General features: G+C 47.5%; 1 protein-coding gene across 2 annotated transcripts in view; it reads right to left on the reverse strand.

The window, feature by feature from the left end:
- The window catches only part of LOC149851219 (calcium-transporting ATPase 5, plasma membrane-type-like), a 217,144-nt gene that overhangs the window by 37,356 nt on the left and 167,238 nt on the right, over window positions 1–12,550 (reverse strand). The window lies entirely within an intron of this gene.

Genomic DNA, 12,550 nt, shown 5'->3' on the forward strand with positions numbered 1-12,550 from the left:
ATAAGCTTACCCTAGGGTTATTTATGGAATAATGCAACTAGCTGTTAGGATTGTGCCTAACGGCTAGTTGGAGGAGATCCAACTAGCCATTGGATGTAGCCTTATATAAGAGGCAAAACAAAAGCCTCATTTGAATGAGTGAGAGTGATGGGTGGGTGTGTGTGTATAATGTAAACATGAGATGTGTGTGTATGACGTGTAAGTGTAAATATGTTATTTATTATTCATTTTATTAAATCAAGATATATATTTTATTCTTTATTGTTTTTAAACCAATTTGTAATTTTTTTCTGCCCTTGTTAAATAGAGTGTGATAATGCATTTTTGTATTCATTTGCAATCCTTATCACAAAAACTTTATTATATTTAGTTTATGTTTCATGCCTCGGGTTCTGTGCCATTTCATGACATGATATTACAGCCAAACTTTTAGATCCTTTATACTCATCTTTTCTTCTCTTCGTGAGCTGAGATTTGTGGAGTAACACTCATCTGACACACCGGATCTCATATAAACTCTGCAGTCAAGCGTGCAGATGGATGACCTCCTGGTAAGTTCACTTGGAACCTATTCTGGTATGTTAATTGATAAATTTTCCTTTTATATCAGTACTCATGCATTCTGCATGAGAGTTCACTGTTTTTCTTATACATTTTTTATTTTTTTAGAAATTAATAAAAAAAAATTATTTCTTGTGTTTTATGTCCTTTTAGCCTTGTTTATGTAAAACCCCATTTAAAAAAAAAAAATTGTTCTTTTGGACCCGGACGCAGGATCCCGAGCGCCGCACCCCCCCCCCCCCCCTCTTCTCCCCCCTTCGTTTTCGGGTAGATTGGGGAAACCCACCGAGGTTTCCCCTTTCATCGCACCCCGAGCTCTTTAAGAGCATTGCAGGAGGGTGAGGGGAGGCACGCCTCCCCTCTCGAGCTTCCTCCTCCTCGTGCCGACCTGCTGTCGCTGCGCCCCGCCGCCGACGCCGGCCACCACTCCCAAGTACGTCGCCCTCTTCTTCTCCCTCTTCTCTTCTCCTCCCTCTTCTCTTTTTCACCCCCCCTCTGTCACCTCGCCGGGAGGCCGACATGCGGCGCACGGCCCCTCCCGCGTCCCCTGTGCCTTTCGGAGGGTCGACAGGGAGCCCTCAGGCCCTGTCGCCATTTTTTTTTTCTTCCCCTTTCTACCGGGGCTGTAGAAGGGCCGGCAGAGGTCCAGTCACCCCTGCGGCACCTGTTGCCGTCATCGTTTTAGGGTCGCCAGGACTCGGTCTGGCAGGGGCTGGGGCCCCTGCCATTCGTTGACTCTTCCAGGCAGGGGCCGAGGCCCTGCCACCTCACCGCCATCGGCAGGGGCTGGGCCCCTGCCGGCAGGGGCTCAGCCCCTGCCACTTGACGTTTCTGGCAGGGGCTCAACCCCTGCCACTCTTCTTTTGCCGGCAGGGGCTCAGCCCCTGCCACTTCATCATTGCTGGCAGGGGCTCAGCCCCTGCCACTTCATTGTTGTTGGCAGGGGCTCAGCCCCTGCCACTTCATCGTTGTTGCCTGCCACTTTCATTTTGTCGGCAGGGGCTCAGCCCCTGCCACTTCATTGTTGCTGGCAGGGGCTCAGCCCCTGCCACTTTCATTTTCTGCAGGCAGGGGCTCAGCCCCTGCCACTTGGTTGTTTCTGGCAGGGGCTCAGCCCCTGCCACATTTATTTTGCCGGCAGGGGCTCAGCCCCTGCCGCTTCTTTGCGTTTGGCAGACGCTGACCCCCCTGCCGCCTCGGTATTATTTTTTCGACAGAGGGCTAAGCCCCTGTCACCCCGCGGTTGTCTGCAGGCAAGGGCTCACCCCTTGTCGTCTTTCTGATTTCGGCCAGCAGGGGCACACCCCTGCTGCCTCTCTCTTTTGGCAGGCTTGTTTTTTCTCTCTCTCCGCATAATAATTAACGTAGCTCTGTTGCAGACCTCGCATCGGACCCCCGCTCTGGCTCCGCGGCCCGAGCCTCGTATCATCTACACGCGTAGACGCACGCAGCTGCACGACATCCCGAGGTAGGGGAAAGTCACACGAAGGGTTTGAAAGAATGAAATAAAATTATAAGGATTCTGTGATAGAATAGTTTATTTGGCATGCATTCTCACTCGTAGAATTTCCTAACTGGTGATTGTCTGTGTTGTGTTTCTGCATCCGTATTCTTTTGAAATTTCATGCTTATTGTTGAGCTCTACGAGTAGACTCATTGCTAGAAAGACCTTATTTCTGTATTTTCGCCTTGCTCACTGTTATAAGTTACTATAAATGCCTTATTGATTATTGCCTGATGAATCTTGGATGCAACTTCTTGATTCTTAGTATTCGAACATGCCAAGCATAATACAGACATTTATAAAACCTTGTGATGGGTTATCTATCGAGAACCCACAAATTTACTTTCGTAATTAGACCTGAAGATAAGTATGATACAAATAGTACGGGAGGTCATTGAGTACCTCAAAGTGATTAAGAAACTCCTTATTGATATCCATGAGAATAATACCGGCCTCCACAGGCCCATCTGCTCAGAGAGCAATTCATGTCATGCATGAACCAAAAGAATCATAAAACTTTATATTGCCCTCTCATCGTAGTTGTACCTCTAGGAAGGTACGATCGTACTTTTGGACAAGTACGTCCCATGTGGGTTACGATGGTGGGATGATGAGGTTGTAGAAACCTCGAGAAGTGCAATTAGCACAATGCTGAGATCACATAAATAGTGACTTGTCGCCTTCACAGGCAAGATGCTCGAGTGGGTCTAATAGACCAGAGCATGCAGGATGGGGCGGCGGTTAAGAAACCCCCGTCGTACCCATCCGATCTTCACGGTTCATCAAGGGAGAGGATGGATGGTACAAAGACTCCGATGGACAGGTTGTTAACAACCACCCCACGGGCAAAAGACTCGGTTTCCCCAGTCATCGGAGTTAGGGGAATTGGGATTACCATAAATTATCTTAGGTGGTAACTCCCAGGCATTTCTGCAGAAGTTGGATGCATCCATGGGCCACGAATGCCTTTGGGGATTTATTCTCTTTGTCACTGACCGTCCCCTTAGGAGCGGACTCAGTCAGTCATCCGGGTTAATGAAAACACCTGACATAATAAACCCCTGGATCGGTCTCGGTTGTTTCTACGTTTCGCGTCTGTGCGTACCCACAGGCCAGTTAATATCAGAACTTAAAGAATATTTTCATGAATAGTTGTAGATGACTGAGACTTACACTGCTTCAACTAACAGCTCTTTGCACTTATTACATTTGTTAGAATAGACTACAATTGTTTGAATTGCTTAATTATCATAACTGCTTATCTCATGAATGTCCTGTTTTATTTTCATTCTACTTATCTGTTCGTGCACCTACTGGTTTGTTATGAAACTGACCCATTTTATGGGCAGTGAGGAGTAGGACTTCACTGGCGGCCGATGGCGTGGTGCAATATGGATCAAGATTTATCTTCTTTCTGCTGGTGGCTTGGCTCTGAGTCTTTTTGGAGTTTTGTTTAGATTTATTGAACTTTGGAATAAAATGTTCATTTTGTAATAAACTGCAGATTTTAATCTATTGCCTTATTTCTTAAATTTCTTTAAGCTGTTGTAAATGTGAATGATGGTTTTTCAGCTAACGTACCCAGAATTGTTGACTTGTGTTCCTTTCTAAATGTCTTCCGCTGTCGTTTTTAAAAGTTAAACTTTAAATCTTTGAAAGGTTTTCGATTAGATTTTCGAAATCACAAGTCGAAATTTTGGGGCGTTACAACTTGGTATCAGACCCAGATCAGAAAGAGGTGAAATCTTGACTATGGAGCACCCCATCGCGCTGTAAGTAAGTCTTTGATATTTTATAGCATGTTTAGATTGAGTTATGTTCTTGTTTTATTCGTAGTACCTTTGGATAGATGGACCCGTTTACTAGTGCTAGTGGTAGTCGCGGTAGGGGCACGCGTAGAGTGCGTGGCCGTTCCGTAAGGGAGAGGGGCGGACATGAGATGTTCTGGGCTGGTTACTGGGCTAACCGCCCTCCTCTACCCATTTTTACGGATGAGCAAGGCTTCCCACTACCGATCACCTACCAGATACCCTTTGCAGCAACGTGGGCTGAGGTGCATGCTCGAGAAGGTGGTTTTGCGCCTTCACACGTTCGGGTGCACCATCAGACACCACAGGAGTCATCGGGAGATTTTGTTCCCCCGGAGTTAGCAGAGGGGTGTGGTTTCTGCGGAGAAATAGGGCACACCATGGATGCTTGCCTCCACAAGGCCGAGCATGACGGCAAGATCGCAATTTCGACTGCAGGCGAGCAACCGCCCCCTCCAGCAGACCCAGTTGGCGGTGTATCACCCACATACACACCTGCGACGGATTCTTCAGATTATAGTCTTGGCTCATCGGAATATACTCCGGCAACGCCCCTTTACGGGCAGGAACCCTCCTACGAGGAGTCACTTCCCTTTACCCCTAAGCGCAGATTCAGGCGCACAGGCAATAGAAGAGAATATCTTAGGAAGTACTCTAGCCGTCCCTAAGGGGAGGTAGCACTTACCCAGTTTTGTTGGAGTCTGTGAACTCATTTATAATTACGAAATAGAACTTTTGCTTATGTACCAGCACAGCTGGATTCTAAATATTTGACTTTCGTAATAAAGATCTATGTTTTTTTGCCTTTGCTCCTATACTTATGCCTGCGTGTACGTCTTCAGTATTTTTTGACCTTAATCTTGGTTGCTTTTTAAGGATGGCGGGAAACTCAAGCAACAGCATGGCCGATGAGTTGCGTGAGCAGAGGGGATTCATGATGGATATCCTCAACTCCTTAGCTGAGGCGATTCGTAACTAGGGTCGCCCCCATCAGGATCCGGGTTCCCTTGTTGGGAATGCACCAACTGCCACCTATGAAAAATTTCTGAAGCTGGACCCTCCTACTTTCTCTGGCAAGGTTGATCCTGACTTGGCGGAGAGTTGGGTTAAAGAGGTGGAACGGGTGTTCCAAGTGTTGTCCGTCCCTGATGATAAGAAGACGATGTTCGGGTCCTTTCGATTGAAGGACGATGCTTGCGAGTGGTGGGACACTACGCGGGAGGTGCAGTTTCCAGGTGCTGAGGTGATTCCGTGGGAGGCCTTCCGAAGGGTTTTTCTCGGAAACTATTTCCCTCCTCATGCGAGGGAAAAGAAGAAGGTGGAATTTCTGGAGCTGTGCCAAGGCAGCTTAAGCCTGAACGAATATATCGCCAAATTTCAACGGTTGGAGCGCTATTGTCCTCACCTATTCGAGGATGATCATGAGCGGGCCGGGAAGTTCATTCGCGGACTGAAGGAAGGACTCAGGCATAGGGTTCTCACCAGTATGCCCGCGACTTTTTCTGCAGCGGTAGCAGCAGCCACCTTACTGAACGAGGATTGGGAGCGTTCAAAAAGTGTGCAAGCCAAGAAGTCAACCACGTCCGGTGGTGATCAGAAGAAGACCTTTCCCGGTGGCCCAGGGCAACGACCACCATTACCAGTGAAGATTGAGGGAGGGAAGAAACAGTTCTCTCCGGCAAAGCGCCAACGACAGCAGGGTCATCCACCGTCCAGGCAGCCGTCTGGTGATAACTGCCCCAGGTGCAAGAGGCCACACGTGGGACATTCTTGTCCGCGGGACACTGGCGGATGCCTGTACTGTGGCAAGATGGGTCATTTCATACGCGACTGCCAGAAGAAAGCAGCAGATGACCTCAAGCGAACCGGCAACGTATCTCAGCCTCCTCGACCACCTCATCAGCAACAACAACGAGCACAACCAAGCAGTGGCAGGGAGCAGGGTCGAGTTTATGCAGCCACGGTCGATCAATTGACCAAAGGGGATCTCGTTCAAGGTACCATTCTTGTTGCTGATCAAGCAGCTTTTGCACTCTTTGATTGTGGTGCTACACACTCGTTTGTTTCAAAAAAATTCATAAGACAATTGCACCTAATTGTAAAACCACTTGATAATGCTTTAGACGTGTATAACCCCGTTGGGAAGAACACAGTTTGCACCACTTACATACCTGAATTGGATGTAGTGGTGGCAGAGCGGCACTTGCCTGCTTGTGCTATCCTGCTGGAGATGACCGAATTTGACGTCATCCTAGGCATGGATTGGTTGCACAAGTATCATGCCAAGATCTTTTGCCGTGATGGCAAGATCGTTTTATCACCTCCAGGCTCTTCGAGAGTAGAATTCAGAATTCCCAGACCTGTTCGAGCAAGCCGGATGATCTCGGCGCTTAAGGCACATAACTTTTTGCGGAAGGGATGCACTGCCTTTTTGGTTAGTGTTATCCAGTCAGATCCAATGCCTATTCCCATCAGTGAGCTGGAAGTAGTTCGCGATTACCCCGACGTTTTTCCTAAAGAGCTGTCGGGACTTCCCCCGTCTCGTGAGGTAGAATTCAATATCGAATTGCTACCAGGTACGACGCCAATCTCCAAAGCACCCTACAGAATGGCGCCAGCTGAACTTGAGGAGCTGAAGAAGCAGTTGCAGGAGTTATTGGATCAGGGATTCATTTGCCCCAGCGTTTCTCCTTGGGGAGCTCCTGTGCTCTTCGTGAAGAAGAAGGACGGGACCTTGTGTCTGTGCATCGATTATCGAATGCTCAACCAGGCCACGATAAAAAACAAGTACCCTTTGTCGCGTATCGAAGACTTGTTCGATCAGTTGCAGAAGGCTAAGGTTTTCTCGAAAATCGATCTTAGGTCTGGATACCATCAACTCAGAATTAGGAATGATGATATTCCTAAGACAGCTTTTCGGATGAGATACGGTCATTACGAGTTCACAGTCATGCCGTTCGGAGTGACCAATGCCCCCGCAGCCTTTATGGACTTAATGAATAGGGTGTTTAAGCTATTTTTGGATACCTTCGTGATCGTGTTCATCGATGACATCTTGGTGTACTCAGAAAGTCGAGAGCAACATCGAGAGCATCTAACGATTGTTTTGAAGACTTTGCGAAAGGAACGTTTGTATGCCAAATTCTCTAAATGTGAATTCTGACTCGAGGAAGTTATGTTTTTGGGACACGTTATTTCTAAGGAAGGAGTGTCCGTGGACCCCGCAAAGGTTGAGGCTGTGCTTAGTTGGCAGCAACCAAAGAACGCACGAGATATCAGAAGTTTTTTGGGACTAGCAGGCTACTACAGAAGATTCATTCAGGATTTTTCTAAAATTGCATTACCCCTAACGAAGTTGCTGAAAAAAGAGGCTAAATTCTTATGGGACGAGAAGTGTGAGGCGAGTTTTCAGTTATTGAAGGAGCGACTTACCAGTGCTCCTATTTTAACCTTACCTTCTGGTAAAGGCGGATTCGTGATTTATACTGATGCCTCTGGGTCAGGCCTAGGGGTTGTACTGATGCAGAATGGGAAAGTGATCGTTTACGCTTCTCGGCAACTTAAAATTCACGAGAAGAACTACCCAACTCACGATTTAGAGTTAGCTGCGGTGGTGTTCGCATTGAAGATTTGGTGACATTACTTGTATGGGGAGCAGTTTGAAGCATTCACCAATCATAAGAGCCTTAAGTATTTATTCTCGCAGAAAGAATTGAACATGAGACAACGACGTTGGCTTGAATTCCTCAAGGATTACGACTTCACCCTCTCCTACCACCCAGGAAAGGCGAACGTAGTGGCTGACGCCCTCAGCCGCAAAGCACCAGAAGTTTCGATCAATGCCTTATTAGCTGGATGGAGGTTGGTCGAAGACCTAGCCTCATGGGAACCTTTCACGATCACTCAAAGTTCAATCGGCTTATCCCACCTTGTTGCTCAGCCTGAGCTATTAGCGAGGATCATCAATGGGCAGAAAACTGATGCACGCTACGAGAAGTTGAAGGCTCAAGCGATATTGGCATAGACACCTTTTCGTCTGAAGGAGGATGGAAGTATATGGTTGAAGGAGCGCCTTTGGGTTCCTGACGACCCGATCCTTCGAGATGAAATTTTGGCAGAAGCCCACAAGTCTAGGTACACAATTCACCCTGGTAGCATGAAGATGTTCAAGGACCTACAACGCAGTTATTGGTGGAACGGTATGAAGCGAGACGTGGCTGAGTATGTCTCGAAGTGTTTAACGTGTCAGCAAATCAAGATCGAGCACCAGAGACCCGGTGGGGTCATGCAGCAGATAGAGATCCCTCTATGGAAGTGGGAAGATGTTACCATGGACTTCATAGTCGGTCTTCCGAGGACGTGGAGGAAGCATGATGCGATTTGGGTGATCGTCGATAGACTCACCAAGTCGGCTCACTTCCTACCTATTCGTCTCAACCAATCGTTGGATAGTCTCGCGGATCTCTATGTTAGAAAGATTGTGAGATTGCACGGTGTTCCAGTCTCGATTATCTCAGATCGTGATCCTAGATTCACTTCAAGGTTTTGGGGACAACTTCAATTGGCGTTGGCACAAAGTTGAAGTTCAGCACTGCGTTTCACCCTCAGACTGACGGGCAGTCTGAACGTACGATTCAGACCTTAGAAGACATGCTTCGAGCCTGTATGATGGACTGAAAGGGAGAGTCGGATTCCGACATCAGTCTGGCGGAGTTCGCGTATAACAACAGCTATCATGCGAGCATCGGGATAGCCCCATACGAAGCTTTGTATGGGAGGCCATGTCGATCACCTGTTTACTGGTACGAGGTTGGCGAACGAAGTTTGGAGGCACCTATAGTCTTGCAACACTATACTCAACAAGTGCAGATGATTCAAGAACGACTCTGTACCGCTCAAAGTCGGCAGAAAAGCTATGCAGATAGACGCCGATGAGAGCTGACCTTCGATATTGGCGAGATGGTTTTTGTTAAGGTATCTCCGACGAAGAGCGTTTTTCGGTTCGGGAAGAAGGGAAAGCTGAGTCCTAGATATGTCGGACCGTTCGAAATCCTAGAGCGGATTGGAGAAGCAACTTACCGTGTGGCGTTACCTCCGCAGTATGCTCAGAACCATAATGTTTTCCACGTATCCATGTTGAGGAAGTATGTTCACGATCCATCGCACATCATTCATTATGATGATTTGGACATTAGAGGGGACTTGACATTTGAAGAAAGACCAGTGGAGATCGTCGACCGTCGTGACCAAGTGCTAAGATCAAAAACCATTTCCTTTGTAAAGGTTCGGTGGCAACATCATGGAATTGACGAATGTACTTGGGAACCAGAAAACGATATAAGGGAAAAATATCCTGACCTGTATTTTGATTCTTCAAGGTAATAAATATTTCGCGGACGAAATTCTTTTAAGAGGGGTAGGATGTAAAACACCATTTAAAAAAAAAACAAAAAAATTGTTGTTTTGGACCCAGACCGGGTCGGGTCCGGACCCGACCCGAACCCATTTTCTTTAGGGTTTTAAGTAACCCGACGCAGGATCCCGAGCGCCGCACCCCCCCCCTCTTCTCCCCCATTCGTTTTCGGGTAGATTGGGAAAACCCACCGAGGTTTCCCATTTCATCGCACCCCCGAGCTCTTTAAGAGCATTGCAGGAGGGTGAGGGGAGGCACGCCTCCCCTCTCGAGCTTCCTCCTCCTCGTGCCGACCTGCTGTCGCTGCGCCCCGCCGCCGACGCCGGCCACCACTCCCAGGTACGCCGCCCTCTTCTTCTCCCTCTTCTCTTCTCCTCCCTTTTCTCTTCTTCACCCCCCCTCTCTCACCTCGCCGGGAGGCCGACAGGCGGCGCACGGCCCCTCCCGCGCCCTCCCGCGTCCCCTGTGCCTTTCGGAGGGTCGACAGGGAGCCCTAAGGCCCTGTCGCCATTTTTTTTTCTTCCCCTTTCTACCGGGGCTGTCGAAGGGCCGGCAGGGGTCCAGTCACCCCTGCGGCACCTGTTGCCGTCATCGTTTTGGGGTCGCCAGGACTCGGTCTGGCAGGGGCTGGGGCCCCTGCCATTCGTTGACTCTTCCAGGCAGGGGCCGAGGCCCTGCCACCTCACCGCCATCGGCAGGGGCTGGGCCCCTGCCACTTGACGTTTCTGGCAGGGGCTCAACCCCTGCCACTCTTCTTTTGCCGGCAGGGGCTCAGCCCCTGCCACTTTCATTTTGTCGGCAGGGGCTCAGCCCTGCCACTTCATCGTTGATGGCAGGGGCTCAGCCCCTGCCACTTTCATTTTGTCGGCAAGGGCTCAGCCCCTGCCACTTCATTGTTGCTGGCAGGGGCTCAACCCCTGCCACTTTCATTTTCTGCAGGCAGGGGCTCAGCCCCTGCCACATTTATTTTGCCGGCAGGGGCTCAGCCCCTACCGCTTCTTTGCGTTTGGCAGGGGCTGACCCCCCTGCCGCCTCGGTATTATTTTTTCGACAGAGGGCTAAGCCCCTATCACCCCGCGGTTGTCTGCAGGCAAGGGCTCACCCCTTGTCGTCTTTCTGATTTCGGCCAGCAGGGGCACACCCCTGCTGCCTCTCTCTTTTAGCAGGCTTGTTTTTTCTATCTCTCCGCATAATAATTAACGTAGCTCTGTTGCAGACCTCGCATCGGACCCCCGCTCTGGCTCCGCGGCCCGAGCCTCGTATCATCTACACGCGTAGACGCACGCAGCTGCACGACATCCCGAGGTAGGGGAAAGTCGCACGAAGGGTTTGAAAGAATGAAATAAAATTATAAGGATTCTGTGATAGAATAGTTTATTTGGCATGCATTCTCACTCGTAGAATTTCCTAACTGGTGATTGTCTGTGTTGTGCTTCTGCATCCGTATTCTTTTGAAATTTCATGCTTATTGTTGAGCTCTACGAGTAGACTCATTGCTAGAAAGACCTTATTTCTGTATTTTCGCCTTGCTCACTGTTATAAGTTACTATAAATGCCTTATTGATTATTGCCTGATGAATCTTGGATGCAACTTCTTGATTCTTAGTATTCGAACATGCCAAGCATAATACAGACATTTATAAAACCTTGTGATGGGTTATCTATCGAGAACCCACAAATTTATTTTCGTAATTAGACCTGAAGATAAGTATGATACAAATAGTACGGGAGGTCATTGAGTACCTCGAAGTGATTAAGAAACTCCTTATTGATATCCATGAGAATAATACCGGCCTCCACAGGCCCATCTGCTTAGAGAGCAATTCATGTCATGCATGAACCAAAAGAATCATAAAACTTTATATTGCCCTCTCATCGTAGTTGTACCTCTAGGAAGGTACGATCGTACTTTTGGACAAGTACGTCCCATGTGGGTTACGATGGTGGGATGATGAGGTTGTAGAAACCTCGATGAGTGCAATTAGCACAATGCTGAGATCACATAAATAGTGACCTGTCGCCTTCACAGGCAAGATGTTCGAGTGGGTCTAATAGACCAGAGCATGCAGGATGGGGCGGCGGTTAAGAAACCCCCGTTGTACCCATCCGATCTTCACGGTTCATCAAGGGAGAGGATGGATGGTACAAAGACTCCGATGGACAGGTTGTTAACAACCACCCCACGGGCAAAAGACTCGGTTTCCCCAGTCATCGGAGTTAGGGGAATTGGGATTACCATAAATTATCTTAGGTGGTAACTCCCAGGCACTTCTGCAGAAGTTGGATGCATCCATGGGCCACGAATGCCTTTGGGGATTTATTCTCTTTGTCACTGACCGTCCCCTTAGGAGCGGACTCAGTCAGTCATCCGGGTTAATGAAAACACCTGACATAATAAACCCCCGGATCGGTCTCGGCTATTTCTACGTTTCGCGTCTGTGTGTACCCACAGGCCAGTTAATATCAGAACTTAAAGAATATCTTCATGAATAGTTGTAGATGACTGAGACTTACACTGCTTCAACTAACAGCTCTTTGCACTTATTACATTTGTTAGAATAGACTACAATTGTTTGAATTGCTTAATTATCATAACTGTTTATCTCATGAATGTCCTGTTTTATTTTCATTCTACTTATTTGTTCGTGCACCTACTGGTTTGTTATGAAACTGACCCATTTTATGGGCAGGTGAGGAGTAGGACTTCACTGGCGGCCGATGGCGTGGTGCAATATGGATCAAGATTTATCTTCTTTCTGCTGGCGGCTTGGCTCTGAGTCTTTTTGGAGTTTTGTTTAGATTTATTGAACTTTGGAATAAAATGCTCATTTTGTAATAAACTGCAGATTTTAATCTATTGCCTTATTTCTTAAATTTCTTTAAGTTGTTGTACATGTGAATGATGGTTTTTCAGCTAACGTACCCAGAATTGTTGACTTGTGTTCTTTTCTAAATGTCTTCCGCTGTCGTTTTTAAAAGTTAAACTTTAAATCTTTGAAAGGTTTTCGATAAGATTTTCGAAATCACAAGTCGAAATTTTGGGGCGTTACAGTTTAAGCTCTTCGAGCTTTATGTATTTTTGGCTTCTATTTACGTTTGTTGTGCATTTACTCTCATGAATTGCACATGAGTCTTTATTTTATTGTGAATTTTTCAAAAATAATAATACAAAAATGTTTGCCTTTTGAGGCCATTTTGGATGCATGCATTGTGAATTTTCTAAATCACTTTAGTTTTAAGTGATGTACGTGCTTTTGTGCCCTT

Source organism: Nuphar pumila, chromosome 1 (genome assembly GCF_984573655.1).
Source record: "Nuphar pumila chromosome 1, dmNupPumi1.hap1.1, whole genome shotgun sequence".
In the NCBI taxonomy this organism is placed as follows: Eukaryota; Viridiplantae; Streptophyta; class Magnoliopsida; order Nymphaeales; family Nymphaeaceae; genus Nuphar; species Nuphar pumila.